The 25,229-nt window shown below is 36.9% G+C and overlaps 1 pseudogene; it reads left to right on the plus strand.

Moving 5' to 3' along the window:
- The first annotated feature begins 5,549 nt into the window (after positions 1–5,549).
- LOC125913355 (60S ribosomal protein L39-like) overlaps positions 5,550–25,229 on the plus strand; it is a 190,497-nt pseudogene continuing 170,817 nt past the window's right edge.

Consider the following 25,229-nt stretch of genomic DNA (forward strand, 5'->3'; position numbering starts at 1 on the left):
TTCATTAAACATTCACTTAAAAATACAAATTCAACTAAGTGTGCATGGATTGGGACTGGGGAGAGAGAGCGAGAACAACAGAGAGAGTGAGACAGAGAGAGAGAGAGACAGAGAAACAGAGGCAGAGAGAAGAAGATTTTAAACAGAGGGTGATTTTACAGCCACTAACCATATCCCATTCCATTTGAAGCAAATGTCCTAAATGAGCATGAGTTCCTACACTGGTTCCCTTAACTGTTGTCAAATACTTGCATCTCAGAAGGTAATATCTCCCCACCATTCTGGGTTTATTCACTGTGACCCCCATACAGGCTTATACTTGATTTGGTGATCAAATAATAAAATAACTATTTGTTCCAACACCGAAGGGGAACCTGATGTATACAACTTAATGAGTGACTCAGTCGTCAAAAAAGTGTCTTCCTAAAGAGTTTTCTGGGAAATTTTGAAACTCTATACAATTTTTCTCTGACTCACTGACTTTTATAGTCCAACCTTCACTTTAAGTGTGACTTCATTCTATCATTTTATAAATACGTCTTTGCATATCTGTTTTCTCTGTTGGACTATTATGGTAGATTGGATTAATGGTCTCAATTCTCATTCTCTTCCTCTCATAAACATTGTTCTTCCCCATTTTTGTCATGACTTGATGGCAACCAGATTTTACTTCCTCACCTTTATCTGTTCGTCTTGATGGCGATGTGACACAAGCAGAGACTTTCAATGTGCTATTGAATATGGCTTTTTCTTTTACGTTCTTATGATTCACCATGAGAAGTACAGGATTCAACTGTCAGGTAGCAACTCTTTCAAGAATAAAGAAACACTTGCAGCAGCCTGGAATGGAGTGGTCTGATGTCACCCAACTCCATCAGACCCTCAATCAACTATCGTATGCCCTGTTCGCTTGTCTGTTCGAGGATGATGGTGGTGGTGGTGGCAGCATACCGTCTCTATCATAGGGCTGTATTAAATGAATCATTATTAACTGAGAACAGTGTCTGACACAAAATAAGTGCTCAATAAGTGTCAATTATTATCATTAACATTTTAAAGCATAGTTTAATTACCTTAAATATAGTAGTATCTCAATATTCAAATTTTAGAAGGTAAATACTATCATTATTTCCATTTAGCAGATGCAAAACTGAAGAACAGAGTTAAAAATTTTACTCAAGGTCACACTATTAAATAGCAAAGTGAGTCTCAGCATGAGGACTTGTTAACTCTGGAGTTCACTCCTAACCACTAAGCTGTCCTTTTTATGTTACTTTTGCTACTTATGTACATACCGCAAGGCAATGTGGAACAGAACCAGCTAACTGCTAAAATGGAAGGGAAAAAAAGAGAAATAATACAGAACTGAAAAAGAATATCTCAGATTATTATCCCACCACACTAAGATTGTTGAGTAACCATAATGATATTCACTTTCCGATTATTTCTAAGAGAGAAAATGTAGCAACATCTATAAAGCATTTTCACAAATTTCCTTTTCTCATGTGGTTTTCAAGAGCCAGCACAAAACATATTTAGAAAAGAAGGAAAGCAAAGAAGATAGCCTCTTTGTAAACCAAACATTAAAAATATTCACTTACTTCTATATGTGAATTTTTAACCGTATTTCAAGGCAAATCCTTGAAGGGCCCTTTGTTGAAACGCTATTTTAAATCCTAATGTTTATTGCCCAGGAGTGGTAAGGACACTGAATTTTCTTATGAATTCAAGTCTCTGATTTAGGTAGCCCAGCCCTTTATCTGATGTCAAGGCAAATAGACTAATGTTCAGCTGATACCTGTTTTCTAAGCTATCTTCTTTCTCCAAAGGCATTAGTGGTTGAGTGTGGAAGGAAGAAAAGCATACATAACCTGTACTAGGATTATAGATTATTTCCACAGGAAAGCATATCTCACTATATTTAAAAGTTACACTGGGATCCTGATGCAGTCTCACCAACAGGGGGAATCTATAAGGCCTTTGGGTAGGTAAGATTGGTAGCATTCCCCCTTGGTGAATAGAGAACACCCAGATATTCTGGCAGATGTTTTGACATGACCAGTGCACTGGAATGTGTTTGGTAAGTCTCTTTTCCAGAAGAGAGAGCTCCCTAAATTTTTAAAGGACATAATCTAATATTTATGAAATCTTACCCAAGGTTTGAAATAGAGGTCACCTGGGGCCAGACCAGGATTTTAGTTCACTATACATAAGTCAATAGATGGAGAAAGTATAGGTGGCCAGGACTTCCCAGTCTGCCTATGGGTTAAGGTCTTCAACTACCTATTCAGCAGTGGAGAGATTTGTCTGACACTCATTAACACTAGTTATTATTTGGATTTTAGGAACTTTAGAACGAATCTGGAAAGTGGACACTCCACCCTAAGGATCAATGTCCCCACTGTGAGACCAAGAATGAATCGTCCTCCAGAAGATTCATTTAGAGATCTGGAAAGAACAATCTTTGAAATATATTGAGATTTCTGCCAGCTGAAGAGAAGACTGGAAAGTGAAGCATAGGAGAATATGACACCCCAAAATATGCTCCTTTGGTATAGTGATTATCTTGAGTTGTAGGCACTTGAAAATCAGCAAATACAGGAAGAGGTTTCTGTAAATGCTCCTGCTATGTCTCAAAACAGATCCTTAAAAAAAAAACTCACTTGTCAGAAATCCCTTCCCTGGGGGTTTCATCAACAGGAAAGACTGATTCTTATCTTAAGAGAGAGGCTAAGAAATTGACACCACACTCAGACTTTATCATGAAAGGTCATACTGCCCACCTGTTCTCGTAAGGGCCCATTGATCTTCCCTAAACACCATTCTGTCTCCCCTAAGAGGCCTACATCCCCTCTGTCCTTTCAGTATTAAGATGGTATTTCAGTCCGAATCCTATGCTACTTTGGGGAGTTATTCATTTTTTCCCAGGTATCTCCCATGTGTACATGAGGTATATGTGTTAATAAATTTCTGTTGGTTTTTTTCTGGTTGAACTTTTATTACAGGGTCTCAACTAAGAACTCAGAAGGATAAAGAGAAAATCATTCCCCTCACTTCCAAAGGCATAGTCTACTCCTTATCCACCACAACAACCCAGTAAGGGAAATAAAGGTGGCATTAGGTCAGATCCAAAAGAGCAGAAACGCAAGCCTCTACATCACTTTGGCTGCCAAAATGGAATTTTCATTTTGTTTGGAATTCAAATGTTTTGCTGTCATTAATTTGGGGAATGATATTGCTCAATAGGAAAACATATTCATGTAAATCCCCAGAAAAACCAGTGAAACCCCACCACAGCACATATTCCACAGTATCTCTTTGGCACAGAGATTTCTCAGCAGCATTTTTCACTCCTTTCTAATGTGGAAAAAAGATTTACTACAACAGAAGTTTTTCTTTTGGCAGATATGCTATAAGTCTGCTAAAGCTTTTTGGTATGTTAGCTTTTGACCTCAAATAATATCACAAGAGAAAACATTCACATGATCTAGTCGAAGCATAAAAATGTAGAGAAGAGAAATAAACCTGATATTGAAGAGAAGATATTTTGAGCAAGATTTCTAATAATTGATGATATGACAGGCTCTTATATGAAAAAGTCTATAAGTAGGGGGGTGGTGGGAATGACATTTGCAATAAAAATATGTTTATAGCAAAAGGAGAAATTCTCAGAATGCTTCTCCAGTTGAGGGAGATCACTAATTACTAAACACCAAGAGGTTGTGGTTTTTACCAATTGCCTTCACCTCCTCCTTATAATAGAAATATGAACTCATTTGTTCTGGCTTGATCCCCCTGGCCACAAGACACAGTACAAGGAAAACAGTACAGTGAGAATATGGAGAAACAGGCCATCCTTGGGACAGTTTGCAAGTTGCCTCATTTTACCTCTTTGGTAACTATTGTGTACCCAGTTAAGGTTCTGAAGAAGCAATGTGAGGTGAGGTATTGTCATCAAACAGCTCACCCAGCTCAGTGTATAGATGCCAGATGATAATGATTAATGTGCTTCCAGATAACTGTTGAAGGCACACTCCCCAGAATAAATCCTTGCAAGTTTGCTAGGGATTTGCCTCTGATGGCCATTGGCCTGCACCTGGTTTTTCTGCACCTGGCCTTACGAATCAAAAGCAGCCTGTGCCAGTGAAACACAACTTTTAGGTGAGTCCTAGAACCTCCAGCCAACTCATTTTCTTCATATTCAGGAGATCAGGGCTACTGGGCAGAGAAGAGAAAGGGGGAACCCATTCCTTGCTTCTAACGGGGCACATGATTCTCAGACTTTCACGTGCATCCAGAACACCCAGAGGAACTGCGGATACACAGACTGCTGGCTCTACTTCCAGGGTTTTTGATTCAGTGGGTCTGAGATGAAGCCTGAGATTTTCCAGGTGATCCTGATGTTGCTAGTCTGGGGTCCACACTTTAAGAATCACTGTAATAGGGCAGGCTCAAGTGTTCGTGTTCAAGCAAGTGCTTTTCTAAGTGCTATGTTCAGACTTTGCACTTCAATTACCTGTAAGGGAAAGGGAGGCTCGGAGACCAAGGCTGAAATATGTGTGTAGTTTGGGAGCTGGAGGCACTCAGGCCTCTTAAGGCTGGTCATTCAGATAGAATCATTTGCAGCAACTTGCCTATATTATGAATCTATACTTAATATCAGTCTTAAATATTCTATATCATTTTCATAGGAGATGATTGAGAAGCCATTTCAGCCATGAAAACATTTGGGGCAAATAAAGGGGAAAAAGGATTTGTTTTGAACTGTGGGCATTTCAGGCCAGCGGACTCTAGGCAGCTCTTCTACAGGGTTGAAGGGGCAACCAGAAAGTTGCAACATTTGTACTTGTCATATATTTGACTTGCCGTTTTCTAATTTTCCTTACTTTCCTTCCTCATTCCCTTCCTTCCTTCTGCATAAACTCACAAGCAAAATAAGTAAGGCATTTTTAGGAAGTAAATGGCATATACTTAAAATACATAGAAAAAATTATCACCATCTTTAAGGTGTGCATCTGCCAAATTTCAATCATGTAAGAAAGTATGCTAAAAAAGTAAACACTTGATCTTCTGACTCTGAAAGATTTCCTCCTTTTAGCATTCCATTGGGAGTACATCCAAAAAAAAATTCTCTTCCCTTTCTAAGTAGGTAACCATTTAGCTTCTGACATGAAATAGCTAATAACCATCTCTTCCTTTTTAAAAGATTGAAATCACTGTTGAAGTCCTGGTTAATTTTTAATGTGCTTTCTCCAAAAGTTAGAGTAACTTTTAAAAACTCAAGTCAGTAACTAAAACGGATGTTATTCCATGGACGGATGACATCAATTGAAATGTATTTTTTTTTCTTCAAGGTGATTGATGTAATTTTCTATTAAAGTGACCTTTGCTAGAAATGTTTTCCCTGTAATGATTTCCTGTCCTTTGGGCTCAGCAACCAGAACAGAAAAACTAGCTTAAGACTTTCAGCTACTAGATGTCAACATGGGAAGAGAAGTTGAATCTGAAGCACAGCTGAGGTGCCATGTGACCAGCCTTCTAGCTCCAACATGGCTGCCCACTTTGGATATCTCATAGAGATCCCTGCAACTTTAATAGAGTCCCACTTCTTTTTTTATTGTGAAGCATCTGTGGCCATGAGGGCTACACTCAGGATGCCAGATGAATATGTTAATGTCATCTCTATCAGGTATAGACACATAAATATGTGCATGGGAAGGAAGGGCTATACTCTCAAGAAGAATTGGGCAAGCGGGAGGCTGATAATCAGATGGGGAAAAACAGTGTACAGGGAGGGTTGGGAATATACACAAAACATTAAATAACTTGCTATTCTTGGATTATTGGGGAATTGGTGTGTGTGTGTGTGTGTGTGTGTGTATGTAAAAACCAGCAGTTTCTGGTATGTCCTTCTCTGTCATTGTTTGTCAGATCTTTTCCTATCTTAGCTTTTGTTTCCTGGGCCTTTTTCTCTTTCATATTCTATCACCTCCTGTGTGGAGTTCAGGACTACCTCTAGTACAAAAATCTAGTAATACAACCTACTACTGACTGCATTGTAGAATTTGTGACTTTTCTCACCCATGTATTTAGTACTACTGGGAATGTTAAAAAACAACAACCACCAGCATTTCTTTGATTTTCAAAGTTTAAAATTTTAACTGTGAAGGAGGATAGCTCTCCTGCAACATATAAGCCTATGGTTATCACTGTCTGACAGAGGCAGAATCATACCTATGTTAGCTTCATCTAAAAGGAAGCGGCTGTGACACAACAGTCTTAGACATTTGCGTTTCACTACAGGCAGTAAACAGAAAACAGATAACAAGATCTGCTTTTCAATAATGATCTATGGTAAGCTGTCATTATGGTTTATAAATTAAAATCTATTCCATTACTTATAGGAAAAGCATCTACGGAGTTATTTGAATAAGTATTGATATTCTCCTCTCTTAGGCTTCATGTTGGATCAACTCAATCTACTTTGTCTTTGAAACACACACACACACACACACACACACACATTACTACCATTTGTTTTCTTAGGGATAAGAAATACCAATAATAAATACAAAACAATGTATGATTTTTGCCATTTGAACCTATACTTTAATTTGTTGAAAAGCCCCCCTTTAGCTTAAACATTATGAACTTTGCTCAGCATACCAGCTAGTCTCCCTGTAAATATTTATCCTTAATATTTAAATACAGATCCTACCTGAATTTGAATGTACTGAGGTACAAAATAATGGGATAAAGACATACAGTGAGCTTTTTTCTGGTGCTTGTATCTGAGATGATTTCAAGGAAAAATACACTATATCCTTGTATCAGAGACACTTAATCCACAAATCTTAGGTACAATACAAATTGATTTAGGCCAGCTGAATTAATTTCAATAGCAAAAAGAAATAAAACCAACAATTTTGGTGCAGGAGGATGTGGAATTCAACACATACATGTGTATATATGAATTCAGCCAAAAAAGTGTCTGGATAATGCAGAAGAATTAAAAAGAAAGAAAAGTCAAGGAGTATCTTAGTCTGTTCAGGTTTCTGTACTAGAATATCATAGACTGGATGGTTTGCAAACAATCTAAATTTATCTCTCACAGCTCTGCAGGCTGGTGGTCTGAAAACAGGATGCCAGCATGGCTGAGTTCTGTTGAGAGCCCTCTCCCAGGTTATAGACTGCAGACATTGCCTTACATCCTCATGTGGTGGAGGGCAGAGATTGGACACAAGCTCTCTCATGATTCATCTGCGGGCACTAATCACATTCATGAAGGTTCCACCCTTAGGACTTCAGCTAAACCTCATTATCTCCCAAAGGCCCTACCTCCTAATACAATCACAGTGTGGCGGGGCGGGGGCGGGGCAGGGGGGGTAGTATTTCAACTTATGAATTGGGGGCAGACACAGTCCGCAACAGAGAGAAATGGTGAAAGAGAACATAAAGTTGAATTAAATTACCCCTGGGTCCCCAAATGTCTCTGAATACATATCTGATCCAATTTTCTACATGACCCTGAGTTGCCATCCTTCCGTCTGGGACAGACCATCAAGCTTAGCATGCTAGATAATCAGCAAGTGGTGAAAATTTCTCCAATAAGTCCAGTCTGAGTAGCTTGTCCTGTAGAGGACAGAGGAGTTGCTATGACTCTCCATGTTTCTTTGATTTATAGGTGAGCTATGTCCAGTAGACACCAGAGAGATCTGTTTGGAAGTGAGGATGCTCTCCACAGCATGCCTTCCTCTCTAGAAGATAGGATTCTCATGGATTATCTAAAAAGTTAAATTCAAAACCCTTAACAGCAAATTACAAATCAGATGCACATAGGTGAATTTACATAAATATTTTCTATATCTATACTTTCTTCTATTATACTTTTAAATCTCCTTGACTTTACTTTGGTACTTTCTGCCTTCTGTTGTTCTGATTATTTTACTGCATGATCCACTGAAAATCACAGAGTCTACAAACACAGATTTTCCACTGAAAATCACAGAGTCTATCAAACTTTATTTTTCACAAAGAACTTTAGAACTCATGCCGTTTGGTAGCTTTACTTGGGTATTTTATGGGGATAAATTGGTAGAAGTAAGCATTTACAATAAATATTATACATTTAGAAATCACATTTTTTTTGGAAATAAATCCTACCACTAAGACATACTAAACAGATTACCATACACAATATTCTTCCTAAATATTCCACAACTTGGCTGCCTAGCTTTGTGTGTAGTATCACCGTTTACTAATCTGAAAATAATCTTAGAGTTGAAAATAAAGAACTTTTTTCCCTCCACAGGTCCAAGCAAGAAACAATGTCATGTGAGGAAGATAATCTTTACTTTTCCACAAGCAGCTCTGTCAAGTTCAGGCATATTACCAAGGCAGCACGGTTGCAAGTAGAGAACATGCTAGGCTATCTTATTCATGCTGATGTATGATCTAATTTCAAGTTTTTCACTTTGTAAAAGTTCTTGTTTCAAGAAAAGCAATTCTCCCTGCATACATCCTATTTTTATCTGTGAAATAAATTAAAAAAATGCAAGATACCTTTGGAATGAATTTTTTTATTATTATTAAGAGCTGACTCTGCCCGTCTTTGAACTACAACTGCACATCATCACTTATCAATAAATCATTCCAATGGCTTTTGCCATCCCTCTCAGGCCAGAAAGTCGCACTTCCTCTGGCCTGACAAACCTCTTAGGTTACTTCTTCTTTAATGTATGTCAAATGTATCTACACATCAAATGACATTTCAAGAGTTTCAAGTATCTCAGGCCTTCAAGTAAAGTGGTATTCTAAAATAGCTAGATTCTATTTTGCTTTTAAAGAGGTAAAAGATAAAGCTTTTATATAGGTGACAGTATATTTACCCTTTAGGTGTTTTTATAGTTACCTCTCTACCTGACTAGATCATGAACCTGAATGGGCTAGACCTCTGTTTTCATTGACTTTTTAACATCTTCCCATGATAGAGTGCTTTGAATATAGCAAATGATCAATAAATTTTGAGAAAAACTTTGAAATTTCTAGAAATACTTGTTTTGTCTGCTTTCCACCCTTTGTCTATTCCAAAGAATGTGAACAAAGGGAAAGAATAGCTCACTGACAACATCAAGGAATTTGAGGAAATAGGTTTGGTTTCCTTTAGCTCTCTTCTCCTCATAACACACACACACACACACACACACACACACACACACACACACCACTACTACTTTGTCCATCTTCACTTACAATCCAATATTAATATTAATTGAAAGTTCTGTGTTTTACTTACCTACGTTATTTAAACTATTTACTCTATGTGGGGAGATAATATTGGGAATTTGATTTAGTAGACTAACAGCATGATTCTAAGCTTCAGATAGTAGAATTGGACACAGTAGCTCTGTACCATTTTCATTCTCAAAGGTGAGGTATCTCTCTTCCTCCCGCCTCTCCTATTCCCAAATAGAACTCCTCTTGTCCTTTATGACCTTTTATTAGTTACCACTATCACTTTGTTTCCAAACATCTACATTCCAGTGCATGTTTTTTTTTTCTTGTAACTGTCCTTAGAGCTCTTTCATCTCAAATTTGCCTGCCTTGACCTTGTATCTCCTTGTGGTTACAGCCTGACTGCCTTCTTCTCCATGAAAAGGTAATCTGCCCTCATTGGCCCCACTTCCTCATTTCTCATTTACAATGCAACTCACAGCTGTTAGCTTTTGTGCCCAGCAAACTGAAATTGCTCTGGCAAGGGTCAACAACCCATGGACATCTTTCAACTTTTATATTCCTTGAATTAAGGCCTAGAACAAAAACAATAACTTTTACTGGATGGATATATAAGCTCTTTGATTTTCTTGAAACTCCTACTTGCCTTCTGTGGGACCAGTTATCCTCTTACCCCCTCTGACCTCTAATTCTAAGTTTCTCCTATGAAACTCCTATGAAACTCTCTTCTGAGTACCTCTTTTGCATACCACTTAAACTGTGGTGATTTCTTGTATTCCATTCTCATGGTCTATGATTCTTCCCACTTAAATCTTAGACTCTTTTGATACCATCCTCTTCTCTTTTAGATGAAACTCTTTCCCATATATGTACATGAGAAGCAAATGTATTTCTATAGTCCCAGCCCTGAAACAATCTAACTTCTTGTTACACGTTTCCACCCAAGCATTGTAGAAATGTTTGCTATTTTACAGGTCTTTTTTGAAAGAATTTGTAGTTTTGTCTTCCAGATTTTCTTACCTCTCCCCACATTACATAGCTTTGTAAAAAGTATCACCATCCACCTAGAGTTACCATTGAATCCTATTCCTTATTCATTACATCCAACTGATTGCCAAATCCTTTTGCTCTCATCTCCTAAATTTTTCTGAAATCTATTTCCTACTTTGCACTACAACTATCTGATACCAAATTCAAGCAGACTCTCCTTCTCATTAGCATGAAATAGTGAAATAGCTAATTAACCCAATTCTTCATCTTCAGCGTGCCCTTTCTTTCCCACCTCATCAGCCAATCTATCCCCATCTTACAGCCAGAGGGATCTTTAAGAAAAAAGTTGTTCAAATTACTGTCCTTTTTAAGGTTTTTCATTGGTTCGTTACCATCTATAGGATGAAATCCAATCCCTTTGGTTTCATAATTAAAGATTTGTACAAACTATATTGTTTACATTTCCCTACATTTTGTTGCTTGGGATGTCTTTTTTTAAATTTTTTTTTATGTTTATTCATTTTTGAAAGACAGAGACAGAGCACAAGCAGGGGTGGGGCGGAGAGAGAAGGGGACACAGAATCTGAAGCAGGCTCCAGGCTCTGAGCTGTCAGCAAAGAGCCCGACGCGGGGCTCGAACTCACGAACAGTGAGATCATGACCTGAGCCGAAGCGGGATGCTCAACCTACTGAGCCACCCAGGTGTCCTGCTTGGGATGTCTTTAAGGTTGATTTTGGACCTGATCTATCTACAGTACATTTATCAAAAGTTTTGCCTTTATTAATTGTGTTCATTCTTTAAGCTTCAGGTTAGTTTTCATCTCCAGGAAGCTTATGTCTCATAACTATTTCTCTTTTGTCATCCTTTGGCATCTTATGTATAGCTCTCTCCAATAGCTTTACTACCTTGTATTAAAATAATTTAGGTCTATTTCTCTTCCCTAGGTGATAAGCTCAAGGCCATAGATGATGTCCGATTTGTCTTTGTATATCTATATGTCATCACCTACCTCACACAATAGGTACCAATGAATGCATCTTGAACTAAATTGATTTTTAGTGCGTGTTGTTTTATTTACTACCCATGTTCTTCAGTGACTCAGAGACTTTTGATAATTTTTCGTGCAATATGAAACTAGGGTAATAGTCAAAACAATTTTGCCTAATATATCTTAATCACAAATCTATGGGAGACATAGAATTCCCAGATCGGAAGTGAGAAAGCTGGTTTGCAGAAATATTAAGTAACATATCCAACATTACACAACTAGTAAGTAGCGGAGCCCAGATTTGAATCCAGGGCGTCTGCCTGTCCCATAACCAGAGCCATACCAAGAAATCACCAAGTTTCTCACATACTTTCTTTGTCTCAAGAAAATGAAGTTTTATTTTATGTCTTATTTGTTCTCATAGATACTCTTTTGATGTAAAATAGAGTTGGGTCTACTCTAGTCTTTGGGGGGATATCAAGTCTGAATTTCAAGTAAAGTGAAATCACATTATAAAGATGTTTAGGAATAATGTTGAGTCAAAATTCTCACAACCCAATCTCCACCAGTCTTGACATTATGCCCAGAACAAATCACATAATGTAGGTGGCCATATTTTGATTTCAATGAAGAACATAATTTATTGAAAAAATATGATTGTTCCCTGACCATCATCTATGTCTTCAGTACTCTAGGCACAGTAATTTTTTAAAAAGTTATAATTTGACTTGGTAGGAGTATTAACAGTTTTGAAAAGTTACTTTCCTTCAGTTGTATTTATTTAGACACCTACTAAGTCCATCTCCACAGGTCTCTTTGCAACCCCCCAGTATCTAAAATGGGGACAACGATATAGGTCTTTCAGTTTTATTATGATGTTTACACGAGACAACCTATGTAAAGTTTCTGGCCCTGAGCAGAACAAGTGCTCAATAAATACAAATTTCTCCCTCTTCCTCTTTCCCTTTTTTTCTTTCCTGTCCCCATTACTTTCTACATTACTCACTAGATGACTGCCATGCTGTCGTGGTTTCTCATTCTCTATCTCTTTTGTAATCCATCTTCCACTGTGCTATCTGGGCACAAAGTGAGCTAATTACAAGGGCACTAGAAAGGTCAAGCTGCTAATCTTCAGAAATGTTTATTAATAATGGACTCTAACAGAAGATTTAATTTATATTTTGAATGTTGGGAAAAAGAAGGCATTTGTGAGATTTTAGTCCAAGCCACTTGCAGGACATTTTAAGCCATGCAGTGTGGTCCATCCAGCCTCATCCAGATTATCCAAAGCTTTCTTCTAAATGACACAATCTGAGAACCTTCCCCTATATGTCAGACAAGAATTCAGATCAACATTTCCCTCTTGCTGCCAAGGTAGGACAAAGTGCGCAAGCCCTTCCCAGTTAAATACTTCTTCTACTTAAAGCCAAAATTCATTCAAAAGAGCATGAACTTAATGCTGTATATAATTTAGAGATCTCAAAAACAAGTTCTTAAATGATTATAAAATATTGTAATCCTGTACAATTTTTTATGGCTGTTGTTCATGCAGCAAAAATACCTTCCAATACAGCACCAGCCAAATTGATGAGATTATCTTCTGCTTTGCCCCTTGCAGAGCTCCCTCCCTCCCTCCAAAGAAGCCTTTGTTTCCATGGGCAACAGAGCTGCCAGTGGCACAGATTCTGAAGCACTGGATTGACTCTCATGCCCTGAGGTAAACAGTTGCCTGCTGTACTACATAAATACTGAAAGTAAAACTTTCTTGGTAAAAGACCTGACCAGCATGAATAGAGGGCTAACTACAGGCTGCTCCAAAAAGCCCACCTCCAACCATTCCCTGATAAAGGCTCCCAGAGAGAGTGCTATATGCCCTGTGGTTTCAATAATTTCTGCCATTTAGGGATGGGAGTCTTTTTGTCGGATGTTTCCTGCTTTTCTATCGGTTTGACATACCACAGAATGTCATTAATGTCATCAGTGCCCTTCACATTCCAGGGAGAACAAAATTTCTGGCATATTTTTTTGTTTCTAGATCAAGGTGAGTTGAAGGAATTATCATCATGCTTTGAAACCAAGAGTTTTTGGGCATGTGCATAGAATCAGACATTTTTGGCGATGAACAAAAGTGGGGGTAATTATTTTAACATAAACGTTCATAGTTAATCCTTTTCCTATCTGAAGGTTCATATGTGTTCCACATAAGCTATTAGACTATTTCTAAACAGTATCTAATGATGATTGAAAAATTCAGGTGATCCCAGCAATGTTGTTTTTATAATGTAGACTATCTGAATAATCGTTTGGTCAACCTGGATGTTTTGCCTATTTTTTTTTTAAATCTCATCAGAGTGTGCAAGCAAAAAAGTGGAAATAATAGTTCTGGGAGGAAGACATTCTTAGAGTCTGGCTGTATATGACTGCTCTTCAACTATAATTCAGTTTCCTCATATTCCAAAGACTTTACCTCATTGAAAAGCACTGAGTAGGAAAGAATGACTTTGCCACATTTTGATGGTGTATTTACTCTGTGAGGTTAACAGACAGGGCATTTAGTCCACCACTGTGTTCCCATCCTTTGGCATAACTTGCACTTATTATGGAACTTAGTAATACCTACTGAAAGATTGACAGGTAGGTTAATTGGACAGAAGCATTTGCAGAGACACTAAAGTATTAAACCTCACTGCCTGTACAGGAGGGAAGAGACACCTAAGCCAATACCTATAAGGTGTAAATGTGGTAAAAACAAATTAATCTGGGATTCTGCCATTGATGTCTGAAAAAAGCATCAAAATGGTGAACTGATTTTCAGCAATAAGATGAACTTCTATTTATTTGACTGTTTATGAAGCACATCATCTTATTTGATCCTGACAGTTAAACCATGAGTTAGGGGTATGTAAACCAAAGTTAAAAGAACTTGAGCATATGGCAGTTATTCAGGTCCTCTGAATCCTTTCTCAGTACTCTTTCTGGTCTACCTTTGCCTTCTCAAAATTTCAGTGGGAAAAACCAGGGTGAAGGCTCTAGAATGCAGAGGTAAGACAGCAGAATCATTCAGTTACGGTTATACTGCTATACAACATTCAGATGAAATGAATTCAAAATTTTCAAACACTCCTCCATATAGAAAACTGCAGATTAATTAACAGAATCTGGACCATGTTGCCAAAGTGTTAAAACAGATATACTAATGGAAACATGGTTTTAGGAAATACATGTGAAAATATTAACGTTACTAACATTTGTAAAATGCTTCAAACTGAATAACACTTTCAGTTGATTCTATGTCCTATATTCTTTTCATGCCTAAGCTAATTGGTAAAACATTCTAAAGGCCTTGGTAGTATTGCTAGTGTGGTTTATAACCACAGATAAATCCACACCTGGTGGGATTTCAATTTCTGGTGGCTCCATGGACATTATCTGTACAGTGGCCTTCTGTAGCTGGCTCTCTAATGCCATCAGTGGCAGGGCACAACAGTGTGACTTGATTAGTCCAAATCAATCCCATATAATGGCAAAGTGTCCATTCCACATTTATTGAATATTTGTCCTATATTAGGTACTGTGTTAGATGCTGGCTTCATTTTATACAATGTAAAAGACATAGCCTGTATTCTCAAGTAGATCATCAACCACGCAACAGTTTCTTCACCTTTCTATATAAAGAAGATAACATAAGGTTACAACAATTAGGAAATGTCTTATGCAAAATTTCTAAAGAATGAATTTGCTGGATGAAGTCATAGTGGTTGATGTTATTATTAGATTGGTTGTCACCTAAAATATTTGTCACAAGAATTCAAATTTAGTGTGCAGGTGTTAAGAATATTTTATTTAAAGTTACAGTTTAATGTGATGATGTCTTTTGTAAGCATTTGAGCAACTTTTTCCCCCTATTGGTAAAAATAATTTCTTTTGGTTTTTCAGGAGTGTGTATAACTGCAGGATGGATGTCACTGTTAGTCTCTAGGATTTGCTCCTCAAACAGATGGTCTGGTTCCAGGTTATTCAGTAGCTTCCTCTTTTTCAACTGTTGGCAAATTGATTTTGTGACATGTCTCCTGGCACCCTTTTAAAGATATATATTAACATCTCAAGTCCCATTTTTAAAATACGGGAAGCATAATGATGTAAAGAAAGGGACATGGGCTTCAGAGCCAAGTCAGACAAGATTTTTGAATCTTGGTTCTATAGATAAGCATTTATGCTTAATTTGGGAAGTCTGTGAGCTTCTCTAGACTTAAGTTTCTTCACCTGTAAATAGAGGGAAGATTTCCTGTCCCTAGGTTTTTCCATATTTGCAAAAAAAATACCAAAATAGTTATAAAGCCAAATTAAAAAATAAATGATTATTACAGCCCTTTCCATAGCTGTCTTTATGATTCTTTAGTGGTCCTTATATTGATAGGCAGTTGCAGTTCTCATGAGTCTGGGCTACTGAGGATCCAGTATTTACAGTATCCAGTACAGCAGATTGCTGTTTTCATTGCACAAAGCATTTGGAGAACTGAATCTCAAGACTGATCTCCACAGAGTATACAAATCACCGAAATAGGTGTGTGTTCCTCCAGGCATCCTTTGCTTCCATACTTCTATCTTCATATGCATTCAGTAACTCTGCTTTACTACTGGGTTTTGTATCATTAACATGAATATTATTGTTGCTGTGTTTAGCCAATTAATAAACACATTTAAATCCTTGATTGAAAATATCCAATACATAGAAAGGCTTCAAGAGCTGTAAGGGTTTTTAGGCAATGTTGAATATTTGGATGCTTTGATAGATGAATTGTGAAGCAGTGAAAAGAGGAGTCTTGCTTGGATTTAACCAATCTTCCTAGGACTACCTGATTCAATACAACTTTTTGAAAAGAACAAATATGTTATACTCTTACATGCCAGTGCTCATAACAGGCTGTAATAGTATGTGGCTACATTGAGACCTGAGAAATATTCTTATAACTAATGCCTATTAATTGTCCATTGCATACCAGCACTATGTCAGGCACTGCAGAAATTATGGTGAGTGAAAACAAACAACATGGCACCCACTGAATTAGAGACCATGAACAACTCTCCAGTTGGCCAGGTCTCTGCAACATCACCCAGTTCTCTGGGTGGACATCCCTGGTGCAAGCTTGGCCATTCATGGTCTGCCTCTTGAAAGTTTGAAAGTCTAAGAGGCATCAGAATGTGGGGCCCATTGAGGCTGAGCCTTATTAATGTCACCCATGGAGGACTACAAGCTGATCCAGTGAGACACCTGGAATTGTCTGATCTTCACCTTTGGTTTTGTTGAGCTAACCCTAGTCTTGAGTTTAAGCTAACTTTGAAGCAATCCATTTCTTGTAAAACCTCTCCCCCATAAAATATATTACATTTTGACCAATATAATATTTATCAATAGGTGACATAATATATACATATCTGAAATAATATATAATAAGTATATGACCAAACCTATAATCTACAACCATGTTCTGCTCTACATTAGTTAAGTAATTTTAATTTGATCATACTCATCCCTTAAGATGGTTTATAAAATTTTAGAAAATACATTCTCATGGGTCATCTGGGTGGCTCAGTCGGTTAAGTGTCTGACCTCAGCTCAGATCACGATCTCATGGTTTGAGCCCTGCATCGGGCTCTATGCTGACAGCTCAGAGCCTGGAGCATGCTTCAGATTCTGTGTCTCCCTCTCTCTCTGCCCTTCTACTGCTCTGTGTCTGTCTCTCAAAAATAAACATTAAAAACAATTTAAAAAATACATTCTCCCTTCCTGTGTTTTTAGCACTCTGTATGTCTAAGGTAATGTCTTCAGCCTCATGGGAGTTGCAGAGCTGACTACTATGTGAGGAAATACACTGTCCTTCTGAGTTTAAACCTATTTTGTACCTGGAGGGATAAATGGGTTCAAAGCCCTTTACAGCAACTTAATTTTCATTATAACTAGGAACTTAGTATCTTCCTAAAAGGAATTTCAAGATCCTAAAAGCATAGAAGTGAAAAATACTTTAAACATTTCAGCAAAGATATTAGTCATTGACCTTATGTTAATATCAGCCTCAATATCAATACTCCATATCCCCCTCACTTGCTCTATTTTTCTTCATAACCCTAATAACAATATGACTTCTGTACATATCTTGTTTATTCTATTTCTCCCCAAACTAGGTAGTTAGCTTTAAAGGAACGGGGACTTGGTCTTGTTTGTTCCTGTCTTTATTGTCAGCACCTGAACTATGACTTATACTTCTTAACCACTCAATTATTATCTGTTGAATGAAAAAAGGTATTCACAGGACCACATGTACACTAAGATGGTTAGGTGGATAGATTTTGGCCTAACCAGACTAAGGTTCAAATATTAGCTTGTCACTTATTAGCTGTGTGAATTGGGGAAAATAAGTGAACAACCATAGGACTCAGTTTCCTCATCTGTAAAATGGGTGTAATAATTCACTGGTTCTTTTGAACAATGAATTATAGAGCATAGTTTTGTACTTAGTTTATCATAAGTACTCAATATATGGTAGGTATTATTATCATTTATTTATTTATTTAGGTTTATTTATTGTTGGGGGGGAAGAGAGGGAGGCAGGGAGAGACAGAGAGGAAGCACTCGCACAGGTGGGAGAGAGTCAGAGAGAGGGAGAGAGAGAGAGCATTTCAAGCAGATTCCATGCTTGAGCCTGATACAGGGCTTGATATCAGGAACCCAGAGATCATGACCTGAGCTGAGATCAAGAGTCAGATGCTTAACCGACTAAGCCACCCAGGCACCCCAGGAGGTATTGTTAGACACTTTGTAAGTACTCAGAAGTAGCATGCTGTTCTCTTCTTCTAATTCTCCCCAACATAAACTGATGTGTTATTTAGTTTTATTTTTGGTTTTGATTTCAATTTTAGTTTTTGAATGATTAATGAAGCACAAGTATTTCTCCTTTTGCTCTTTATGACTATAACTCAAAGTTGCAAGTCATGTCATTATACTTTACATTTATTTTTCTTTTGAAAAGTAGAGAAAAAAAATCAATAAAACCATGAACTTGTTCTTTGAAAAGGTAAACATAAATGACAAATCCTTAGCCAGACTCATCAACAAACTGGACAACCTAGAGAAAATGGATAAATTCCTAGAAACATACAATCCTCCAAATGAACCAGGAAGAAATAGAGAATATGAACAGACCAATTACAAGTAACAAAACTGAGCCAGTAATCAAAAAACTACCAAAAAGTAAAAGACCAGGATCATATGGATTCACACGAGAATTCTACCAGATATTTAAAGAGTTAATAGGTATTATTCTCTTCAAACTATTCCAAAAAAAAAAAGAAGAAAAGAAAGGAAAGCTTCCAAATACATTCTACAAGGCCAACATTACTGATACCCAAACTAAGAACACCACCCCCCTGCCCCCCCCCCACACACACATACAAAACTACAGGACAATATCCCTGATGAACAACTATGCAAAAACCCATCAAAAAATATTAGCAAACCATATACAACAATACATTAAGAAGATTATTCACCATGATCGGGGGGGATTCATTCCAGGGATGCAAGGATGGTTCAACATTCACAAATAATATAGAAATCAACAAAATGAAGGATAAAATCATATGATCATCTAAATGGATGCAGAAAAAAACATTTGACAATATTCAGCATTCATTCATGATAAAAAGTCTCAACAAAATGAGGTTAGAGAAAGCATGCCTCAACATAATAAAGGTCATATGTGAAAAACCCACAGCTAACATCATCCTCAATGGTGAAAAACTGAGAGCTTTTCCTCTAAGCTCAGGAACAAGATAAGGATGTCCACTCTCATCACTTTTATTCAGCATACTTATTACTGGAAGTCCTAGCCACGGCAATCAGACAAGAAGAATGAATAAAAGGCATCCAAATTGGTAAAGAATTAAATTGTTACTATTCACAAAGGGCATGAGAGTATACGCAGAAAATACTAAACACTCCACCAAAAACTCTAAGTAACAGACAAATACAGTAAAGAGGTAGGATTGGTAACATCTATACACTAACAACAAAGTAGCAGAAAGAGAAATTTAAAAAACAGCACCATTTACAATTGCACTAAAAAGAATAAAATACCTTGGAATAAACATAACCAAAGAGGTGAAAGACTCGTACTGCAAAAAGTATAAAACACTGATGAAAGAAACTGAAGACAATGCGAATGAATGGAAAAATATTCCATGCTCAAGGACTGAAAGGATTAATATTATTAAAATATCCATGTTACTCAAAGCAACCTACAGATTCAATGAAATCCCTATCAAAATAGCAACATCATTTTTTTACAGAACTAGAACAAGTGTGGAACCACAGGAGACCTCAAATAGCCAAAGAAATCTTGCAAAAGAACCAACCTGGAGGTATCACAATGCCAGATATAAAGATATATTATAAATCTGGAGTGATCAAAATTGTATGGTACTGGCACAAAAATAGACATATCAATAAAACAGAATAGAGACTCCAGAAATAAACCCACAATTATATGGTCAATTAACCTACAACAAAGGAAGCAAGAATATACAATGTTAAAAATCTTATAATGAGGTTGAGCAATTGAGTTTACTGATTTTGAACTAGTTTTATGTTTAATATGTTTTCTTTGATTGGGTGAATTACCACCTAAACTTACCATCTAGTAAAAATATGCAGAACTGTGTGAAAGACTCAATATTTTAAGTGCTAGAATATTTGTATATTTTGCTAACAACAAAACACTGTTTTATTTTGAAAGAAAAATGATAACATATCTATTTATAATGGCACCAACTCTTCAACCATAAGAAAAATCTACACTTACTGAGAGTGCTTCATTTATTTACCCAACAAATACTTTAGACCATGCAGTATAGCATGTCCCTTTCCTCATATAGCTTATGACATAGGAATTTTTGAGTCCCCTTTTCCTCTTACATTATCTGCAGGATCCAAAAGAGTGTAATGCATGTAACTAGTACCCAAGCACTGTTACCTATCAGTGCTCGAATGGAGAGTTTGCTGTGGTCAAGTGAATCAATAGTATCTCATCCACAAGCCCATATTCATTGATTAAGTGCCTGTGGTTTAATATAATGTCCTTGACACTAAAAATTAATTAACCATACCTTTAAGTTAGGAGTTTGTTTTCAGTTATCTAGTATAATGAAAATATTTCTAGGAGATACATTCATTCAATCACAAATATTTATTCATTCTTTAATATATCTAAAGCACCATGCTAGATTACTTCTACCTTGGTCTCTTGGAGCTCTGAGCTGTCATACAAAAAAATCCTACTATCTTGCAGTATAGACCTTGTTGAGGGGCCCTCAGTCTACATGGAGTAGAAGGGGGCTCAACTGAGCCCAGTCTTCCATTCCCTGACTCCAAGGTCATGTGATTCACCATCTTGTCCCCTCCCAACTAGCCATGACAACAGTTTAATACCACTAAGTGGCCCCAGTCTGTGGCATGCAGAAAAACGTACACCCAACAAGCCATGTCTGAATTTCTGACCCATAAAATGAAATTAAATGTAGTAACATTTTTGTCATTTCTACCTGTTAAGTTTTTGGCATTTTGTTAGGCAACAATAGATAACTGGAATATGAATACTTATCCAAATTAACACATAGTTATAAATTATGATAACTGTAATGGATGGAGAGATATAGCATTCTAAAACACATTATAATGGAAAGCCCTATAATGATGTCCATGATTTTTTAAAATTCTTTCTCTATAAAGAGCATCATGCTCATAGTATATATTTTGGGGTGGGGGTGATTGATAATGGGATATAAGATTGCTAAGCAAGGGGTGATGAAGGTTAATATCAATCACTTCATATTTTTCTCTAAGTCACTTCTATAAACTCCCATTGAGGACATACTATCTATTAAGTGCCACAGAGTGGCCTCTTACTTTTAGAAAAGATTAAAAATAATAATAATAAAATTCAATATTTTAGACACAGAAACTATCTCAGAAAAGAAATTCATTAATAATATATTTGTAAAAGACAAATATCAAGCTCCTACCATGTATCTTAATTTAGGAAGTCTCCAATAGCCATTTCCTCTTTAAATTCATTTAAAATACTGATCTTTTGAGGTGGTAGGATTTAGCTGATTTTTAGACTACTTTACTGATACTTTAAAGACATGGAATGGTGGGTGAATAATTTTCTCAATATGTGCGTATAATCTGCAGGTGAAAAATCTAGGTTTCAGGTATGGTTATTTGATTCCAATATTTTCCTAGAGAACAGCAACATTATTATTATATAAGAAGAACATAATAGTTATGACCATTATGACCTGGGACTAGAATATGCAAACAGTAACTGAATCAGAAAAGGTTTAAGTTGTGCTGCCACTGAGAGCCAATAAAGGTTTTTTGTTATGTTTTCATTAAAGTGGTCTATTTTACTTTGAATGCTGAAGATGAAAATGTGGCTTTCACAAAACTCCTGACACACACACACAAACACATACAAACACACCCATGAGGTTTCCTCATCAACTTTACATCAATTGTTTCTTTAACCTAAGAAAACCCTTGAGTAAGATCTGAAATAGACAGTACAACAGGAGCTCAAAAGAAAGGCAAATCAAATAAATATTGTGCAATCAATCACACACACACACACACACACACACACACAGTATGAGTTGCTCTGCACAGGATGAGTTGCAATATTTTCTTGATGGTGAATATCAAAAAGGTTTTTCTAATTCTGTTTGACTTTAAGCACATTTGGATACATAGTAACCTAATTCAATTTACTGTTTAATAAAAAATATTTTTATCAATTATAAAAAAGGGAAGACATAACTAAATCATCAATTTCTGAGATTGCTTGGTCCAGGGATCAAGGATTGATTCATCTTAAATATGACAAATTTTAATTTGATTTATGGTGGAGTTGATAGATCTGGCCTTCCTTAATGACCCACTTTTAGAAGGCAGGAATGTGTTTAGTAATGCTTCTGTATGAGTCTCCCATTTGGGCTTCTTATTACCAAGCATGATTTTGAAGTACTTGTTTGAGACAGCTGTGGTAGAATCTGTTCTATTGCCAGTGACATCTATTTTAGTGATTACCCTGAGAGGACACAGATTCCATACCTCCAAGTCTGTGCTGCCAAAAGAGAACTAGATTCAAATAAAATTTGTGGTAGAGATAACCTTGTTTCATCTTTGGTTCTTACCCTGCTATTAGAATGTCTCCTACATGGTTCTCTGTACTAAAAGGATATGACTTTTGATTTCAAAGACCTAACTTTCTAGTGACTTTTTCCCATTAGCAAAAACAAGAAAACACAGAAGAAATCTCTTGTTCAAGGCAGCAAGGATGTTAAAACCAGTGAAACCAGTATTCATTTATTAAGGACCATGAAATGGTGTCCCAGGAAAATTTTATGAATCCTATAACCACAACATTTAAAAATTGGCATGACTGATTACTTAATATCACACATCTAATTTCTACTTCAAACAAAAGTATGTATTTATGAAGTGGCTTAGGAAAAACAGAACAGAGGTTGAGGCTACAGAGATATAAAATGTATACCACGTTCCATAATGCTACTGTTTTCTATTAAGCGCTTTTTGCCATGGATAGAAAATAGCACTGTTGACATAAAGGCTCATGGGGTAGATAGGTAACTCTAGGAAAAGTCCTGCTGATTTTGTCAGACAACTGGAGAAATGCAAGAGTCCTAAATTAAATGCAATAACATGAAGTGTCCAATACATGTCCAATACATGAAGCAGCAAATACTTAATTATAAGTATTTGGAAAGCTGAATGTAAGGAGACTCTCATGTTACAGACTGAGTACATTTGACACATTTAAAAGGCAAGTGGACAGTCCTTCCTTATCAGTGAGTAATATGTATAGTGTAATAGAACTTTCATGTGGTAAGGGAAAGTTTACAGACTCCGGAGGCAGACAAGTTACATTTGAAGTATGACCAGGAACTCACACTTATGAGCTATGTGGCCTGGAGGATAGACAAGTTGGAGGAGTGTTTTATAAAGGGACTATTCACAAAGAGGTGGACAGAGTTTGGGAAACCCAACAAGGGATAGTGTAGTACTCAGGCTCACAACAGGTAGGAGCCATTACCCTATGTCTGAAGGGCTGGGGAAGGAACAATCAGCAGAATTCTGAGGTGGCTGCCTAAGAAGTGGTCTATAACAGAGAGACACAACCAACTCATAGCCACCCAGCAAGGAGGGACCTGAGGAGAATAAATACTGTGACCTCACTCTCCTACAGCTAGCACTCACATCTCCTGCCAGTTCTCCACTGGACAAACTGAACAGAAGGCAGAGGGCAAAGAAACACATTACAGCTGGTTATCAAAGGTCAGTTGCTCAGCAAGATGGAGGAGCACAGAAAGGTGTTGAGGGAAGGCCATGGAATATACCCAGCACCCACACCCATGTCTGTGGACATTGGATCACCAAAGAGAAACCCTTTTTTATCACTCAGTTCCAGTGACATGTATATCTATTTGACATTCTTTGCAGCATCTTTCCCCTTTTGAAAGAATTAGAAAAAGGAAATCACCGAATCCACCATGCTTTCCTTTTCAACATGGCTGCCAACAGGAAACTCCTAGGTAATAGTAATGCAGTAATAGTAACTACACTAGCAATAAGTATAATTGTTTCTTGTTCCTCTTCTTGCCTTTTTTCCCCCTTCCATATTCACAGCTTAACTGCACTTTTAACCAGGGGCTATACTCATACTGACTGAATTCAGTTATAGCTCCACTGCTTACTAGCTGTGTGATCTTGGATAAGTGACTTAACACTTGTGAAATCTTAGTCTGCTCATATAAAAAAAAATGAAGTTATCTTGATATGTGCTAAGATTTTTTCACTGACACATATAAGAGGAACTCAATAAACATTATTTGCAAGTATTGCTTCTGAGAAGATTTTTCAGGGTAATTAATTCACAAATAATAATTTACATGAACTATTTATTTGTATAAGTAATAATAAATTATAATATAACGACACTTTCTTAACCTGAACATGGATCTCTTCCTCACAGAACTGATGTGAATATTAAAGGAGATAAAACATGGAGAGTCCTTTGTAATCTACAGCACACCCATGAATGTAAATTCTTGTTGTTATTGTTAGTAGTGTTAGTCACTGAATCTTTCCTTTGTCAACAACTTCTCTCCAGTGGGAGGGGTGGACTGGCTCAGCTTTGATCATGTCTTAAATGGCCCAGCACAGTGTGTCTTGGGTCCAAAATACCAAAAGAAGAAGGTCAGTCAGTCCCTACCTTTATAGCTCCCACTCTGGGAAATGAGAGAGTTTGACCTCAAAGAAGTCAGAATTAGAGGCATCTCATTGCAGTCTGAGAATAAGGATGGTAAGAATAAATAAATGAGCATAATGTACTTACTTACCCAGGGATATTTTTCAATAGTTAGAACTAAGAAAGGCAAGGTACTTTTCCAAGGTTATATTTTAGGTGATTATGCCAGCAAAGAAAATGATAAAGGACAATCTAAGAAACAGCAGGATAATGAGGGCATTTCCTTGGCATAGATATTAAAGTCCAGTAGCAAAGCAGTTATGATTTACTATTCTTCCTTAATGGAAGTATTAAAATATGTATATGTTATTTATAATGTATACAAAGCTATATAGTTTGTAATCTCCAAAGAGAACCCATGTGTTTTAGAAGAACAAAACCCTGGACTAAATCAATCTACTGGGATACCCTTTCTTTATGATCCATACTGGCATATGCATGACCCCACCAAAAATACCTTGGTATGTCTTTGAGACCTAACATAGGTTTATGGGTGTGGGGGTGTGTGTGTGTGCGTGTGCTCAGGTGTGAATGTGCCATTGCAATGCTAATTGTTCCACAAATCTTTTAACCTTTGGGAAGATTTGGGAATTTCTGTGACCTGGCTTTCTTTTGGTTTAGGGTCTTTTAA

Source organism: Panthera uncia (assembly GCF_023721935.1).
Source record: "Panthera uncia isolate 11264 chromosome C1 unlocalized genomic scaffold, Puncia_PCG_1.0 HiC_scaffold_4, whole genome shotgun sequence".
Classification (NCBI taxonomy): Eukaryota; Metazoa; Chordata; class Mammalia; order Carnivora; family Felidae; genus Panthera; species Panthera uncia.